The sequence below is a fragment of the Mytilus galloprovincialis genome, chromosome 14 (assembly GCF_965363235.1).
Source record: "Mytilus galloprovincialis chromosome 14, xbMytGall1.hap1.1, whole genome shotgun sequence".
Taxonomy (NCBI): Eukaryota; Metazoa; Mollusca; class Bivalvia; order Mytilida; family Mytilidae; genus Mytilus; species Mytilus galloprovincialis.
The window spans coordinates 3808504-3827227 of NC_134851.1; positions in this window are offsets into that span (position 1 = coordinate 3808504).

An 18724-nucleotide genomic window follows, 5' to 3' on the forward strand; every position below is an offset into this window, starting at 1 on the left:
ATTTTCAAACCTCTCAACTATACACTTGGTGTTTGTTAATACTTTTTAATTTGACTGCAACCAAACAGATTGGAATGCAAACATGTTGTCAAGTATTTGTTAGTTGTTACGAAAAGTATACTGTCTAAAGCTTTCTGATTTTGAGTTGAAGTATGACGCAGCTTGTTAGTCTGTCGTATACCCAATGAAAACAGACACTGACTACGCCTACATGGAAATGTAACAATAATAAAAAAAAAAATATATTGTTACATTGGAGACTAATTGCCGGAATTCAGTGTTAGGTTAGGAACTGATTAATTACGAGTGTAACAATGATAAGTGAGTCTACGGCTACCTAGTTTAAGCTTAATACATGTAAATCTAGGGTACATTAAAGTGCATAATTAATATGTAACGATAACGCAATGTAACCGTAGACTCAAATGTTATTTTTCAGTCGTAATTTATCGCATCCTTGTCAACCATGTATACCGACAATAAGTCTCAGATGTAATAATAATTGTAGTAGTATATTTCCATGTAACCATAGTCAGTGTCATTAAAATAAGATAGGACTACGGAGTAAATGTACCTATGACAGTATTAGTATTAATACATGGTAAAACCCAAATATTTATCGTTTTCATTGTTGTCCTTCATCTTCAAGTCACCATGATGCATTCAACAATGATAAATATTTCTAAATAACTTGATGTAACTTCAAATTGACCCTCCGCATTTGTTTGAGCAGAATTCATGGTTAAATATCATACAATGAAATTAAGAATAGAAATGGGGAGTGTGTCAAAGAGACAAAAACCTGACCATAGAAAAAACAACAGCAGAAGGTCACCAACAAGTTTCTTTCCTATTTTTATGACTGTTTGTTGATACTTTTAAATTTCACCAAATAAGGAATGAATTGATATTTGTTTGCTTTACGATTTGTATATTTTTTGTCAAACGACGTTGGTCAAGGGATTTAGTGTTTCATCTGTCCATTATACATGTAAAGTCCTACTATTTAGTTTAAACATTTATTTACAGTGGATTGGGAAACAACTTATTGCAACTAATATTAATCCCTTTTACTTTGTGGGTGCGAGTGCTGCCTTTTAGTGGAATTAGTCTTCCTTTTTTTAATCTACAAGGATGTCTTAATCTTTAAAGTGCAAGATATATTGCTCTCTCTTAAAACGGGTCAGCCGTTTATCGTCCCCTTATCTTCGTTTCTCAAGACCATACCTGCAAATTATGTCAATGGAGAGCCGGAACGGGGATCGAACCAGGAACCTTTGTGTAAGTAGTCAGATACACTAACCACTACACCACGAATCCTCTTGCGTTATAGTTAGAGTTCTTGAGATTTTGTTTATTGATGCGTTTTAAATAAACCAAGGGGTTCTGATGTGAATACGGTTATCTTGACCTACATTTCACATATGAGTGACTGGTTAAAGTTTGCGTTACAGTCCATATCTAACATGTCTAAGATACAACTTCTGGAGAAATAATATTTTGTCTGTGGATGCGTCTGTTATATTCAGCATCGAGGGTTCTAAAAATATGTCATCTTGACATAAAATTCGTTGAAGAAGAAATGAGGTGAAAGGCTGCGTTTATGTCAATATCTGAGATGAGGAAAACAAATATTTTGTCAGTAGAAGCAACTTTGATAGTAACGAGTTTCAAAATCAAGTCCGGAAAATGAATTAGATGATATTCTATTTCATCAACTGCACTTAAAAGATATTCGATTTCATCAAATGCACAATTCAGTTATATCTTATTTCATTATCATAACTGATTTGATTGCCTTTGGTTTCTTTTGTGCTCTTTCATCTTACTGAATACAATAAATAAAGATTAGAATGAAAACGGTGAATGTGTCAAAGACAAAACCACCAAATAAAATCATGAAAATAGCAGAACACAACCTAAGGCTACAAATCCACTAAATCGTGGGAGTTGTATCTGTATTCCGTAATTTCTAGTTTTCGAGGATACATTAATGGAACTCTTTAGAGTTTTTTAGAATCCACTTATCCGATTAAACAGTTTGAAAGTATTAATGAAGATCCTTTTCAGCTGAATAAACACTTCTAGTAAGATGAAAAGGAGTCGCGTGTTACTTTCCGGTATTCTTTCAGGTTAACTATAATGAGGTGCAACATATACAAGAGGGACAGTCAAGCTCATGGATGGAACAAAAACTGACAACTCCATGGCTAGAAAAAAAACCCACAATAGTACACAAGACACAATATAGAAAACTAAAGATATAGCAACACGAACTCAACCAAAACCTGAAGTAAACTAAAGAAGTTGAATGACACTAAGGCAATTCCGGACGTAAACTAATCACATATCGGTTGAGGATTAAGTTAATGTTTCATATGTTATACTGGCCACACAGCGCTCAATTAAATCTCAGTTTTTTACAGTTTGTAATGATAAATGCGTTCAACTTTTAATGTCAACTACAGCAGTCAATAAGAATTTATATATTTGATGAAATGTGTTAATACAGAAGTGAATATTCAATTTAGAAAACAATAAAATAAATAGACTAAAAAACACATAAGAGATATCAATTTCATAATTCAAAAGTACCCTGACAGAGCCAATGAGAAACAACAACGAAAAATTAGCAAATACAACACAAAAGTATAAACAAACACAACATGAAAACTAAAGAATGATCATCAAAAAAAAAAACATAAACAGAGAATAATCTTAGTAGCTTTAAAGTTTTTATTCGCATTATAATCATGTTATTTTATGGCAGAAATGAAAGATTTATATTATCAGGGCTGCATATATGTAGGAAATGGCTATACATATTATCAATAGGTAAAGCCTGTGTATCATATCATTTTGTTTGTTAAGGAAACAGAAAGTTGGGTGTTTTCCAAATGTATCTACCAAACATTATAGAAACCTTCAAATGCATAAACAAAAATATAGTGATTCATTAAATGTTCTGGTGACGAAATAGCTGATAGCAAATTCTTATTGAAACAAAAAGATTTAAATGATTAATTCGCTGTTTAAAGTCTAAGTGGCTATTGTTTTTTCTACTCGTTTTTGTTTGTTGAAGTTTTTGCCTCGGTCACTTGATACAATTTAAAATGGAATGCAGAGACTACATTTCTCTTATCATAACATACTGTTTTTGATTGAGTTAAGTCATTCCAATTGATATTTTAAAGTGTGTCTTTCTATGTTATTGTATTACACTACTGTTTCAGATAAGGTAGAAGGTATTGTTCTATTCAAATGTTTAATCCCGCTGCAATTGTTTTCTCCTGTCAGGTTGCTTATGTTCAGTAGTTGTCGTTTGTTTAAGTGTTTCTTGTTTCTCGTTTTTTATATAGATTAGACAGTTAATTTTACATTAATTTAGTAATTTTTGTTGCTCTATATAGAACACTCACCTTGTCAGAATTCATCGCTAAGTCACATTTAAAAAAGTTTTGAACTAAGGTAACAGTTGTGTATATATGGTATATATATATATATAAAAAGATGTGTATAGCTTTCACTAAATCGAGTGTAATACGACATTTATTATTTCGAGATAGTTGAATTGTGTATATCCGAAATGTGAATTTCGAGAGTGGATAATTATCGTTTTGCATTCGATTTTGTGGTATGATCTGTTTTTCTTATGATTTTAAACGATATGTTGATAAACTCAATCCTTCTTTTCGTATGACTTGCAAAGGTGTGTTTTTTTAATTGACGTCAACAGGTAAAGTCGCCATTGTATGACGTCAAAATAGGAAATTCATAAGAAAGCAAGTCAATGTGACCTCATCATCGAATTATGGTCTATGAAAAATGATATACAACGATCCATGCGTTGTAAAAATCATAACAAAACAAGTCAGGAAAAAATTAAATGTGAAGAAAGTAGAGATACGCATTCACCAACATTGTTTTTGATACCTAAGGAATGACTGTTATATGTTTTTTTATCTATGAAGAAATAACATCAAAAATGTGGTGCACACTGAATAACCCGCGTAGCGTCTTTTTTTGGAAGTGTGCACCACATTTTTTTAATGTTTTTTTTCGAATAAATAGAAAAAATATGATAATCATTTCTTATTATTAAATTACAAATTCCATTTTAAAACACAGAAAACCATGAAAAAAGGTCAATGACGTCACGGTCACATGACAAATTTATGTCTATGAGCTGATAAACACAACAACGTAAGTCAATCAGAAGACGCGTTACATTCAAAATTAAATTAAAAGTGGATATTTGATGTGGAATTAAACATGACATGATTTAATGATTTCAGTTTATGCATTATATGTGTGCATCTTGGGAAAAGAGAAAATTTAAAAGCGTCAGTGACTATAAAATGAAGATTTTTTATCCCGAGAGACAGTATATAGTTTTGATGATATATGAAAACTTTCGAAATTTATTTCGGTATTTACGTTACCGCTGATATGTAAACCAATCAAACTCGCACAGAAACCCCTTAAGATATCAAGGATCGTATTTCGAACTGACAAGTTAAATGAATTATCGCCACCTCTATAATTTCGTTGTACATGGTCGATTTGAATATTTGGGTAAATTACTTTAATTTGAATTTATAATGTTCACTTAAGAAAATGAATGCAATCAAATGCAAATATATAATTGTAGATTAATTTAAAATTGTTGATAAAGAGCAGAAGTTTATTAGATTTTTTAATGAAGCTTAAATGGACAAGGCAATGCGGCTGTTAGCGTTCGTGGATTAAACACTTTTTTATAATGATATACTCATAATAAATACACGACAAAATAAAAAGTTGTCAAAATTTATTTCAATATACTCATGATAAATACATGACATTATAAACAAAGCTTTTCCGTTTATATTTTATTCTTCAGGACCTGTTACATTACACTCTACAACTTTTTCGTTTCGAAGATTTGTTTTACAGAACCCGGATAGTAGAGTTATGATTTAAACTCCCACGTCCAAGTTGCCAAACTTCTTAATTGATGCGAAGGAGTTCCGAATAACTCGTAATTTATGTCATTGTTTCAATATCATTAGTGTGTATATCGAATAAACAATCGGCTACTTCACCTCTTGGGAAATTCTAACAATCTATTGTCGTTGATAATTGTCTCTTGTATGTGTGTTCGTCTGTTCCTGGTTCTCAATAAACGCAAGGGTTACCTCTGATTTGCCAGTTATAAGTAGCCGATAAGTATTTGCAGATACATGATGCCTTATTCCACGGAAATAGTTTAATATCGCACGTGTATGAACACACTGTTGTAAATGGTTCTAATGATCATGTCAAAATGTGTGTATGTTTTTCGTGATCTCTCCATCCAATCATTACTCGAAGACTCTCCATCGTTTATGGATAAATCACTCAACGTAACAAGACTTGATATGTTCTGCTGTCTTAACGTGTTGGTGGCTGGTAAAACTACTGACATTTTGATTTTTTGTGATATTGCAGTCTTAAATCTTCTCAATCTGTAGAATGGAAATGTGTAATTGAAAAATTGAATGAAAGATTTGCCTTTTATAATGGCTGACTGTTATTTGACATTTCACACATTAATTGAAATTTAACACGCTTAGTATTCCTAGCTATGTTTCCCAGTTGGTCTATTTCGATTGGATAAGCTATTGTACAAACAAGAAAAAGTGTAAATTGAAAAACACGAAAACAAATTTCTGAATATCGACATTTACGTCATGAATGTTGCCTTGAGGAAGTTATGCATTATGTAGTAACACCTTGGCTGCCTACACGTTCTTAAATGTAGGAGCTATTTTGTCTGTAAGACATGATTGTCTGAAAGAGATTAAAAGCATACGATACAGTTACAGGACAGATATGACGTTGCTAACGTCACATTTTGTTTTTCGCGAAGTCTAATCATACTTTACCAGTAAAAGTTCGATGCATTTGACGATTGGTCTGATGCTGTACACAGGCAATTTTTTTCCAACGTGTGTTTAACGTTTGTGCACATCACGTGAGAACCATGTTTTTACCACGTGTGTATCACACCGGTTAAACGTTTATATCACGTGTATTTTACAAACATAATATTCTCACGTGATAATCACGTTTTAATCTGCTCACGTGATATTCACATTTAAATATAACATTATTATAACATGTAAAAATTTAAACGTGATTTTAACGTGTAAATATTACGGTAATTTCACATGTAAATTTTTTAACGTGATTTTAACGTGTAAATATTGTGTTAATTTCATATGTAATTTTTTTTAATTATATTTCAACGTGTAAAAGTTGTGTTATTTTCACGTCTATTTTTTCACATGATAGTGATATTAATTTATATCAATATGGATTACATATATATGTAAGTGCAAGTTGTTTTTGCATTGGCCATGTTGGATGTTTTGTATCAAGTGAATATATAAGGTAATGCATCAATCATTTAAAGTTTACCTTCAAATAGTGCTGTCACAAGAAAAAGTAGTAATCTTCATGTACATGTACTTTAACTTTCAGTTCAAGCAAGACTTAAATGTACAGTTATTATCACTACTGTTGCACTGATTTGAAGCAAAAGTTTTAAAAAATCTGAAGTTTTATTAATATTTAATAGAAAACAGACTATATTATTCACATGAGTTATTCTGAATTATGTTTTGTTATGCTCTTTAATGATTGAGTCTTTTCCTTCATTTTCTGTTCTATTTTTTTTATTATCTTCCTTTGCTTAAAGTTGACAATGGTCTGGTCTTCAATAAAATTACAAGAAGTACATTCTGTAGCAAGTCTTTTTAACTGAAATAAACTCATTTCATATTCTGATATCTTCTTTTCACAGTCTTGTTGTTATAATGATGTACTGTTTCATACACTTATTTCCTCTTTTTATTCCTAGCAAATTTTTCACTCCGCCAATTTTCCCTACAAACATAAGAAAAGTTATATTGGTCAAGAAAATAGTAATTTGTACAAAGTCTTAAAAAAAGTATTGTTTTTTGCCCCAAAATCAATCCCAACCTCCTTTTGAGGTATTGAACTATGTGGTACAATTTCATAAAGATCCATTTAGTTACTAAAGTTATTGCCTGGAAACAAAAAGTCTTTGGACGACGATGCCATATCATAATATGGTTTCAAAAAATTGAGGTTGTATAAATATATCATGAATAATACAAAAGTAAAAACTGTATTTAAGGGATTTGAAAGTAAAAGTAATGAAAAACAAATGAGGAGGAAAAATGAATTTTTGGAGGTTAAATGCAAGATATTTACCATACACGATGAAATAAAAAAAAACTGCATAGACCATGTAGACATTTATTTATCTAAATATATAATGTACAATGTATATCCATCAAATGACAAGCCTACCTGATACAAATGAGTAGAGACAGTCAAATTGTTTTACATTTGTCATTCTGTGGCATTTTTTATATTTATTATAGATGACTATACATTACAGGTTTTGCTCATTGTTGAAAGCCAAACCTATACTTATTAATGTCTGTATCCTTTGGTCTTATTTATATGTACAATTATATTAAATCCATTTTTTATTCTGATCTAAGTCCTAGAATACTAAGACTTACAATGAACAGAACATGTCCAAATATTTGGTAATTTAGATAAATCAACTGCACTAACAATTGAAAGAGCTACACAAATGTGTATTTAAAAAGCCAAATGTTTTAAATTGCAATAAAACTGCTTAAAATCTCATGAAATACATGATAAAATATCAGCGTCTGCTAAATATGAAGACTAACCGAAAATAAAGCAACGTATCTCAAGGACTGATAAGGTAGGAAGAGCCGCCGATGAACGGGTTCAAGCTTTTTATACCCGACGGAATTATCGGGGTAACGAACGGTTTTTAACTGGGGAACCAACGGGGACTTGGAACGGGCCTGACAAGTACGAAAAGAATCCCCGATTGCTAGAATTAAGTACATTAGAGCGTAAACAATATGTTTACGGAACAAAAAAAAATCATCTAAGTACAATTTACAATCATAATCAATATCGTTTTAATACAATAATCATCTTGTAATAATCGATCTACAACCGCTATAGTATTTATACACTGTTTTACGCTAGTGGTACATACAGTTCTCCTGAGGTTACACACTGGTCACCTCATTTGCATAATCAATACACAAAAATCATTGTGCCGGAAATGGCGGTTCTGACGTGAAAGCAAAATTATACAGCAGAAGTTATCTCAGTTATACAACAATAAAAACGGTTGAACACTGAGAATTAAAGAGTTATGTCCCTTGTAGGTTCATCATGATCTAAAAATGATCAGCTTATGACTAACAAATTGTCCTTATCAAAGACACATATTACCAAATGTTAAATAAGAAAAAAACACTTTCCAACTTGAAATTCAATTATATTTATATTTAAGAATATTTTAAATGGTTCACATTCGATAAGTTACTGAAAATTAACAAATAATATTTGAATGTTCTATCTTCTAAATGCTCCACTCTTTGAATTCTTCTTCATCTGAAAGGATAAAAAAAAAGAATTCTATGTATTGTTATAAGTATTCTCTTATTTTAGCATACATAATGATTTTATACGTCTAATATGAATGTTGCTTTTGCATAAATGTAAAAAGCAATGTGAGGGCTGTTCCAAAAATAAATGTAGAAAGGGGGGGGACTTTTTATTTGACATGCATACATTTTAATTTGGATATTTCATTTAAATGTTTAAGCAATCTTATTAATTAACTACCATCAAATTTGAATAAAAGTTCTTGGAAGATTCCTTGATAAAATTCTCAATTGAACCAGCTGTTGGTAACTGCAAGTACCCTCAGATCTTTACTTTTTGTTGTTGGATGTACAATTACCAATCCATGTCCACTTTGTGCTTTTGTTATATATGTATAATTTCTATTTGTATCCATTTAATATTCTGTATGTATGTGCTTGTCCCTAGTAAGGAGCCTGTAGTTCAGTGATTGCTGTTTGTTGCTGTGTTACATAATTGTTTTTGTTTTTGTTTATTGTTTTGTACATTAGTTAGGCTGTCAGTTTTCTCATTTGAATTCTTTAAAGTTTGTGATTTATCATATTTATAGCTGACTGTGGTATGGGCTTTGCTCATTCTTGAAGGCTGTACAGTGACCTAGCGGTCATAGTTTCTGTTTCATTTGGTATCTTGTGGAGAGTTGTTTCATCAGCTAACGCTCAGGATAAAATTTGAATATCACAACCAAGGCCATGTGTAAATTTCCAAAAAAATCTATGGCTTCCATGAATTATTTCATAAATGAAAATATTTAACCACAAACTGAACTGTGTAAATAGCCAACTATACATTATGGATTTGTTTTTTTCATTGTTATAGAATGTAGGGTAGCCCATAATTGCTTACATCCATTTTATTTGAACTTTGGTGGATAGTTGTCTTATTGACAATCATATCTCCTCATTTTAATCATTTCTATTATCGTCTGTTTAATTCAACTTTTCAGAATATAAATATATGCAGTTTGTATTATATTTTCAAAAGCGTACACCAAAACGTTGTGGTTGGTTTAAAATATTCTAAAACAATAGAAATTCAAACAATGACATAACATTATTTTCATTTTGGTGTACAAACAATAACAAACAATAACATTACCCATAATCCTTTAGATATATTTAACTTACAAGTTCAGCTATCAACAAAAAAGCTTCCTTTTATAGTCTGACTTGAATAGTGAAGGTGTTGCCTAGAATCTGTTTTACTATGAAGCTGTAAATTATTAAAAAATATATATCATCAAATTGTCAATATGTGCTTAAGAACAGAATCTTAAAAAGCAATATTAAAGGAGAAAAAAAGGCAAACATTCATCTGGAAATCTTAAATATTTTTTTTAGATCTCAATACTTTGAGCCTTCCAATTAAATCAAGGTCAATGAATTAATAGATAGTCCATAAAAAAAATTTAAGGGCTATCAAAGAGTATATAATATAGCTTGTATGAACAAAATGAAATTCTAAATATTCTTCAAGGTTCTGAGCATCAGTTTCAGATTACTGTTACAATTTTATTTCAATTTTGCTTTTAAGTTATCGTTGCTGTCAACATGGTAAAATCAACAATTACTGGACAGTCATCACTTTAGATTTCAATTTGAATGAGCTGTCAATAAGACAATTTATGAATTACTAAAACTCTTAATATTCAATTATCTTTTATAAGACTTCGGGCATGCAATAATATAAAATAACCTGCAGTATGAAGGATTTAATCAATATTTGGTTATAGGTTGTAACAACATTATTGAACAGTGAAGCCAAATAAATGTATACACTTGTCTGCTGTCTCCTGTCAGAAAGATAAGGTATATTATGTGGTATGGACTTTGCTCATTGTTGAAGGCTGTCTGGTGACATATAGATGTTAATGTCTGTTTCATTTGGTCTCTTGTTGAGAGTTGTCCCATTGGCAATCATACAACATCTTCTTTTTTTATAGAATATGTATAGATGTAGATAAAATAATTGTATATTTTTCTTTTTCTTTTATCTAAATTAATAGATTATATACAACATGTTCTGAACCATAATGTGTCCAAAGTACATGGATGCCCCATCCGCATTATCATTTTCTATGTTCAATGGACCTTGAAAATGGGATAAAATCTATAATTTCGGTATTACGATTAGAAGGATTAATCATAGGGAACATAATTACTAAGTTTCAAGTTGATTGGACTTCAACTTCATCAAAAACTACCTCGACCAAAAACTTTAACCTGAAGCGGAACAGACGGACGAATGGACAGACGGACGGACGGACCAGAAAAAAATAATGTCCATACATGAAGCATACAAAAGAACTTTATCATATTGTGACCTAAACATCAAACAATTATTTTAGTATACTGGAAAAAGAATTTTTTTCTTGTTTTACTATGAAATTACCTTCAGTTTAACTTGATTGCAATCAAAATTCTACAAAATTCTGACGGCGTCCCAGAAAAAAAATTAAAATAGCCTTTTCAGACGTCATAATTAGTTGGACTAAGAGGGGGGATTTGTAACGGAATAGAAGTTCCTTCATAACATAAGTTTCAAAAGGAAAAACTATTCTGGAATATTATTTCCACAGCAATAAATATTACAGTATGTGTTCCTAACGGAATAAATGATATAGAATATTTGTTTCAACAGGAATAGATATTATGACAATGTTTATAACAAAGTTTCAATTGGAACTTCTGTTAGGTGGAACAATATACGTTGACAGATAGGAGGGTCCTGATCCCGAAATCCCGGGTTTAAAACACGAAATCACGAGGTCCCCAATTTAAATCACAGGAGTTTGAAATCCTATCAATAAGGGGTTAAAAATATACCAAAGTCGACTATCACAGTAGAGCTTCTCTCGAAGAGCTTTCCTCTGAGAGCTCTTCGAGAGAAGCTCTACTGTGATAGTCGACTTTGGTATATTTTTAACCCTTATTGATAGAGGTTAAAAATGTACCAAAGTCGACTATCACAGTAGAGCTTCTCTGGAAGAGGAGCTTCTCTGGAAGAGAGCTCTTCGAAAAAAGCTCTACTGATATAGTCGACTTTGGTATATCTTTAACCCTTTATTGATAGAGCTCTTCGAGAGACTGTGATAGTCGACTTTGGTAAAATTGAGAATGGAAATGGGGAATGTGTCAAAGAGACAACAACCCGCCCAAATAAAAAACAACAGCAGAGGGTCACCAACAGGTCTTCAATGTAGCGAGAAATTCCCGCACCCGGAGGCGTCCTTCAGCTGGCCCCTAAACAAATATATACTAGTCCAGTGATAATGAACGCCATACTAATTTCCAAATTGTACACAAGAAACTAAAATTAAAATAATACAAGACTAACAAAGGCCAGAGGCTCCTGACTTGGGACAGGCGCAAAATTGCGGCGGGGTTAAACATGTTTGTGAGATCTCAACCCTCCCCCTATACCTCTAACCAATGTAGTAAAGTAAACGCATAACAATACGCACATTAAAATTCAGTTCAAGAGAAATCCGAGTCTGATGTCAGAAGATGTAACCAAAGAAAATAAACAAAATGACAATAATACATAAATAACAACAGACTACTAGCAGTTAACTGACATGCCAGCTCCAGACTTCAACTAAACTGACTGAAAGATTATGATTTCATCATATGAACATCAGGCACAATCCTTCCCGTTAGGGGTTTAGTATCATACCATCATAACATATATGAGAAGAACATAACCCGTGTCAGGCCAACAACTGTTTTTAGAATAAATGTGTTTAGTTCCGATGCAAAGACCTTATCAATGACTCAATATTAACGCATTATTTTTAACCCCTTATTGATAGGATTTCAAACTCCTGTGATTTAAATAAAGTAAATCCCGATATCCCGAAGTCCCGATTAAGATCATATCCCCCCTTGAGCATCAGAACATTAGAATGATACGATATGAATCAGCAGATGTTTCATCGATCATCATTTTAAAGTTCAACGACGTCAAGTTATAATTATATTTTACTTAAAACTGACTGTAATTTGTAAATTATCTTAACAAGCTTATTTCTTGTCTATTTCATAATTATTTTAAACATTTTAATAGATGGTGCCCCGGTTATCCCCTTTTTAAAATTTATCCTTGATCCGCATATGAATAAGTTCACTTTTTTGTTCTTTGTTCTATGAATATCTGTTTTTAAATTGACAATGAAACCACATCTTTTAAATTGTATATGATGGTCCCACAAAAATGTCGAAAATGCATAAATTTCATTTTTTTCTAGCTTCTCTCATGCGATAGCGGTACCTTTTTGGCAACTATTTATGTGTTGCGTATAAATATGAATTGTAACACTTTATTGTGACTGAACAGGTAAAACAAATGCTCTCAAGAAACAGAAAAAGAAAACTACTTGGAACGGCACCAGGCTATGTGATGTATTGGTATTGTATGAATAAAACCTCGGATTGGAACACCATGGACGATGTGTTAGTTGTACTGCATATATCAATTATAGATAACGCATTTTTTTTTATGTCTGTCGGCTTTTCATGCATTTTCTGTTCACATTTTCACAACAAAAAAGGCTAAACTAACTTTGTGAAAGTTATAATCAATGTCAAGTGTTTCATTCGCCAAAAATCTCGTGCGTTTCTGCGATAAAAATCACGTGCAATTTTGTGAATGAAAGGGGAAAGTAGATCCTTACGCGTTGCATTCGCGCATGTCATTTGCGTACTAACCCAATATTTTTTATATCACGGCCAGTCCACTGATACTGACATTATCAACGAGCACACATCAAAGGAAAAATGTACAAATTACCGATAAAGGAACATAACAGTGGACTACCATAAGGCATATTATGATAACTTTAGCCATGTTGCAATTGGGGCATCACATAATTTGATTTCAACCAAAATTGTTTGATAAATAGTGGGACAATGAAAGTTAATTGCCTGATGACTCAAGTGCCATTCTGTGAACAATCTTGACATATATTTAACTGGTTTAAATAAAGGAAATTAAAGGAGTTAAATGTTCAGTATGAGACAAGCATGACAAGTGAAGTTTATATACCACTTCAGACAGATCAGTGTTATACATGTATATCATAGGTCCTCAGTACCTGCAGCTGAATATAAAAAAAAAACTATTTATTTATTGAAGTCTTGTAAATAACAACATATTACTTTGTCTGAGGATGTTTGCTTCGTCTGTATTTGAGTTTTTGCCAGATATTCAGATTCCATCATTTTTTTCCATGATATTCCAAAATAAAAAAATTCCTGATAAACCTAACTCTACTTTTCTTTTCATAATACCACTGGACATTAAGCAACCAACAATCAATCAATCTTTTCATAATTTTTATTTTAGATGGATATATAAATATAAACTAAATCTATCTAAAAATACTAACTTTAGTTCTCTTTTAACATGTTTAAACATCTGAAGTAAATCAGAGAAAAGGGAGGATCCAGGATTTTTAAAAGGAGGCATCAATATATATTTTTTTACAGAGATCATACAAAGTTGTAGTGCATTTGGTAAATTTCTTTCAAAAGAAAGCTGTGTTTTTATCAACCAATTTTCTCTCCTTTGGCACGCCACTTTTACATTCACACCACACGAAACCCAAACAATAATAAAAGCACAGGAATCGGAACTTCTATCAAAACTTCTGATTCCTGTGATACAAGTCAATATGGGAAAGGTCTACATTTTAAAAGGCTAATATATTAAGGGTGGGGTAACAGAACCATAGCGGCAAACTCTATCAATTAAGTTTTGAAGCCCCACAAGCATGCCCCCCACTCCACTGCAAGGATTTCCTAGTACTACTGTCAACATGCCTAAATAGGAAATAGGTTGTGACTGTGAGATAAAATAAATACCTGTTACAATGTATTACTTGATTGACTTCAAGAGTACCTGCATGGCTTTAGTTTAGGACAGATCTGGTTAGCTACCTTGTGATTTTTTTAAAGGGTAAGGAATAATTCTCACATTGACAGAAACAAGTGCCTGTGGTCTGTGGTAATTTTCTTTCAAAAGTTGGATATTTTAGTGATCATTATAGAAATCATACCACCCAGATACGTATGAATGTTATCGTGACAGTAAAATTTTAATGGAAAAAGAACACAACTCACAAACCATAATCTGAATATGATTTCAATTCAAGAAATTTAAAAATTTGGTTTGATGACAGGTTTTTCCAATTTTCGGGCTGTCAAGTTTTACATGAAGACTGCATTTGTTAGATGGGAATGGTATATTATAATTTACTACTGTACATATGCCTCCAGAACGGGTTTGTGAAAAATATACCTGATATATATAACTCCAAGAGTATCTGCTGTATTACTCTCCGTTGCCAGTACTGTGGTGTCAATATTGGTGTCGTTTGGCACAGACGCTCGTTTCCGTGAACCGTACGGGATATTTATCTGAGATACGAAGCACATCTGTTTCTTAAAAACTGACAGTCTGTGTACTGTACGATAACGGAACTTTAGCAGTAAAAAAACCCGTCTCTGGTCTGCTATACTAACCCATGTGACTTTAATAATTTGCAGTGCAGGTAAATTCGATAAAATTACCGGTTTTTTCTCTGATTTTTTGAGAAATAGCACCTCACTTAAAACAAACTAGATAAGACACAAGTCAAGTCGATTTACGAACTATTTTCCATATTCAGTGTTGGATCCATGAGTTTTTAGAAAAAAAAAGTGGTTTTGTATGGGGTGGGGGGGGGGGGGGGTGCATTGACTGCCTAAGGTTAAGACTGGATAAACAATTATTTGTCTTCATATTTAATTTACATTGTCAGCTGAAGCATGTGGAGTTTAGAGAAATATATAGAATTTATTTTATCTAATTGATGATATCATGTAGGTCAGCTTTAAACAGCTATCTTTTATTTTATGTTTAGCCTAAACATTTATGACATTACTACAAACTTTTAAGCTACATGTAAAACTTATTTAAAGTTATATTTCTATTGTGTAATACATTTTATTAACCATTATAAAAATGTAAGATTTTTTCCATCAATTGAATAATTTGATATGTTTTAGGGATACAGCAAGTCTGCAGGTCCCGAAAAAATGAACAGAGAAAATTATTGAGGATCTCATTGGGGCAAAAAACAATACTTTTTTAATACTTTGTACAAATTACTCTTTTTTTGACCAATATAACTTTTCTTATGTTTGTAGGGAAAATTGGCGGAGTGAAACATCTTCTCGGAATAAAAAGAGGGAATAAGTGTATGAAGCAGTAAATCATTATAACAACAAGACTGTGAAAAGAATATATCAGAATATGAAATGAGTTTATTTCAGTTAAAAAGACTTGCGACAGAATGTACTTCTTGTAATTTTATTGAAGACCAGACCATTGTCAACTTTAAGTAAAGGAAGATAATAAAGATAGAACAGGAAATGAAGGAAAAGACTCAATCATTAAAGAGCACAACAAAACATAATTCAGAATAACTCTTGTGAATATTATTATACAGTAAACAACATACAATAACATACAATTTCATTTTTTGCAATTGCTGAATTTGTATGTTGTACTTTCAAAACTATGGTTACAGTACAGTAGTCTGTTTTTCTATTAAATATTAATAATACTTCAGAATTTTTTAAAACTTTTGCTTCAAATCAGTGCAACACTAGTGATAATAACTGTACATTTAAGTCTTGCTTGAACTGAAAGTTAAAGTACATGTACATGTAGATTACTACTTTTTCTTGTGACAGCATTATTTGAAGGTAAACTTTAAATGATTGGTGCATTACCTTATATATTCACTTGATACAAAACATCCAACATGGCCAATGCAAAAACAACTTGCACTTACATATATATGTAATCCATGTGATATTGATATAGATTTATATCACTATCATGTGAAGAAATAGACGTGAAAATAACACAACTTTTATACGTTGAAATAACATTAAAAAAATTACATGGGAAATTAATACAATATTTACACGTTAAAATCACGTTAAAAAATGTACATGTGAAATTAACATAATATTTACATGTTAAAATCACGTGTATGTTTTTACATGTGATAATAATGTTATGTTGAAACGTGAATATCACGTGAGCAGATTTAAACGTGATTATCACGTGAGAATATTATGTTTGTAAAATACACGATATATAAACGTTTAACCAGTGTGATACACACGTGGTACAAACATGGTTCTCACGTGATGAGCACAAACGTGAATCACACGTTGGAAAAAAATGCATGTGTACAGCATCAAACCAATCGTCAAATGCATCGAACTTTTACTGGTAAAGTATGGTTAGATTCGCAAAAAACAAGATGTGACGATAGATATGTCATTATCACCCGTGTAACTGTATCGTATGCTTTAAATCTTGTTCAGACAATCATGTCTTACAGACAAAACAGCTCCTACATTTAAGAACGTGTAGGCCGCCAAGGTGTTACTACATAATGCATAACTTCCTCAAGGCAACATTCATGACGTAAATGTCCATATTCAGAAATTTGTTTTCGTGTTTTTCAATTTACACGTTTTCTTGTTTGTACAGTAGCTTATCCAATCGAAATAGACAAACTGGGTAACATAGCTAGGAATAATAAGGGTGTTAAATTTCAATTAATATGTGAAATGTCAAATAACAGTCAGTCATTATAAAAGGCAAATCTTTCATTCAATTTTTCAATTACACATTTTCATTCTATAGATTGAGAAGACTTAAGACTGCAACATCACAAAAGTTCAAAATGTCAGTAGTTTTACCAGCCACCAACACGTTAGGACAGCAGAACATATCAAGTCTTTTTACGTTGAGTGTTTTATCCATAAACGATGGAGAATCTTCGAGTAATGATTGGATGGAGAGATCACGAAAAACATACACACATTTTGACATTATTAGAATTATTTACAATAGTGTTTTCATACACGAGCGATATTAAACTATTTCCGTTGAATAAGACATCATATATCTGCAAATACTTATCGGCTACTTATACATGTTATAACTGGCTAATATTTATCGGCTACAAATAACTGGCAAATACTTATCGGCTACTTATAACTGGCTAATCAGAGGTAACCCTTGCGTTTATTGAGAACCAGGAACAGGCTAACAATCATAAAATAGAAAACAACCAACGACAACAGATTGATAGAATTTCCCGAGAGGTGAAGTAGCCGATTGTTCATTCGATATACACACTAATGATATTGAAACAATATAGGAACTCCTTTGCATCAATTAAGAAGTTTTGCAACTTGGACGTGAGAGCATGTTTCAATCATAACTCTTCTATCCGGGTTCTGTAAAAGAAATCTTCGAAACAAAAAAGTTGCAGAGTGTAATGTCACAGGTCCTGACGGATAAAATATAAACTGAAATGATTTGTTTATTATGTCATTTATTAATCATGAGTATATTGAAATAAATTTTGACAACTTTTTATTTGTCCTGTGTTTATTATGAGTTTATCGTTATAAAAAAAGTTTACAATTCACGAACGCTAACAGCCGCATTGACCTTTGCCAGTTAAGCTCTGATAAACTTCTGCTCTTAATCCATAATTTTGAATTAATCTACAATTATATCTTTGCATTTGGTTGCATTCATTTTTTTAAGTGAAGATTATAAATTTAAACGAAAGTAATTTACCCAAATATACAAATAGACGATTTACAACGAAATTATAGAAGTGACGATAATTCATTAACTGTAAACCAACTTATTTTCGCGAGCGATTGATTTTCGCGACTTTTGCGAGTGGAAAAATAACGCAAATATAAATCGTCGCAAATATGTAAAACTTGGAGCTTTCAATATTAAGCTACGGCATTTAAATGAAAAAATCGCGAAATTAAATAGCCGCGAAGTTGACCAGTAAGGGTAGAACGCGAAATAAAGTATCCGCGAAAATAAGTTGGTTTACAGTAATTTATTAGCTCGAAACACGATCGTTGACATATTAAGGGGTTTCTGTGCTTAGTCTTGAGTTTGATTGGTTTACATATCAGCGGTAATGTAAATACCAACCAATATGCACACATATCATGCATAAACTGAAATCATTAAATCATGTTATGTTTAATTCCACATCAGATATCTACTAATAATTTAATTTTGAATGTAAGGCGTCTTCGTCTTCTGATTGGCTCGCGTCGTTTTGTTTATGAGTTCATAGACATAATTATGT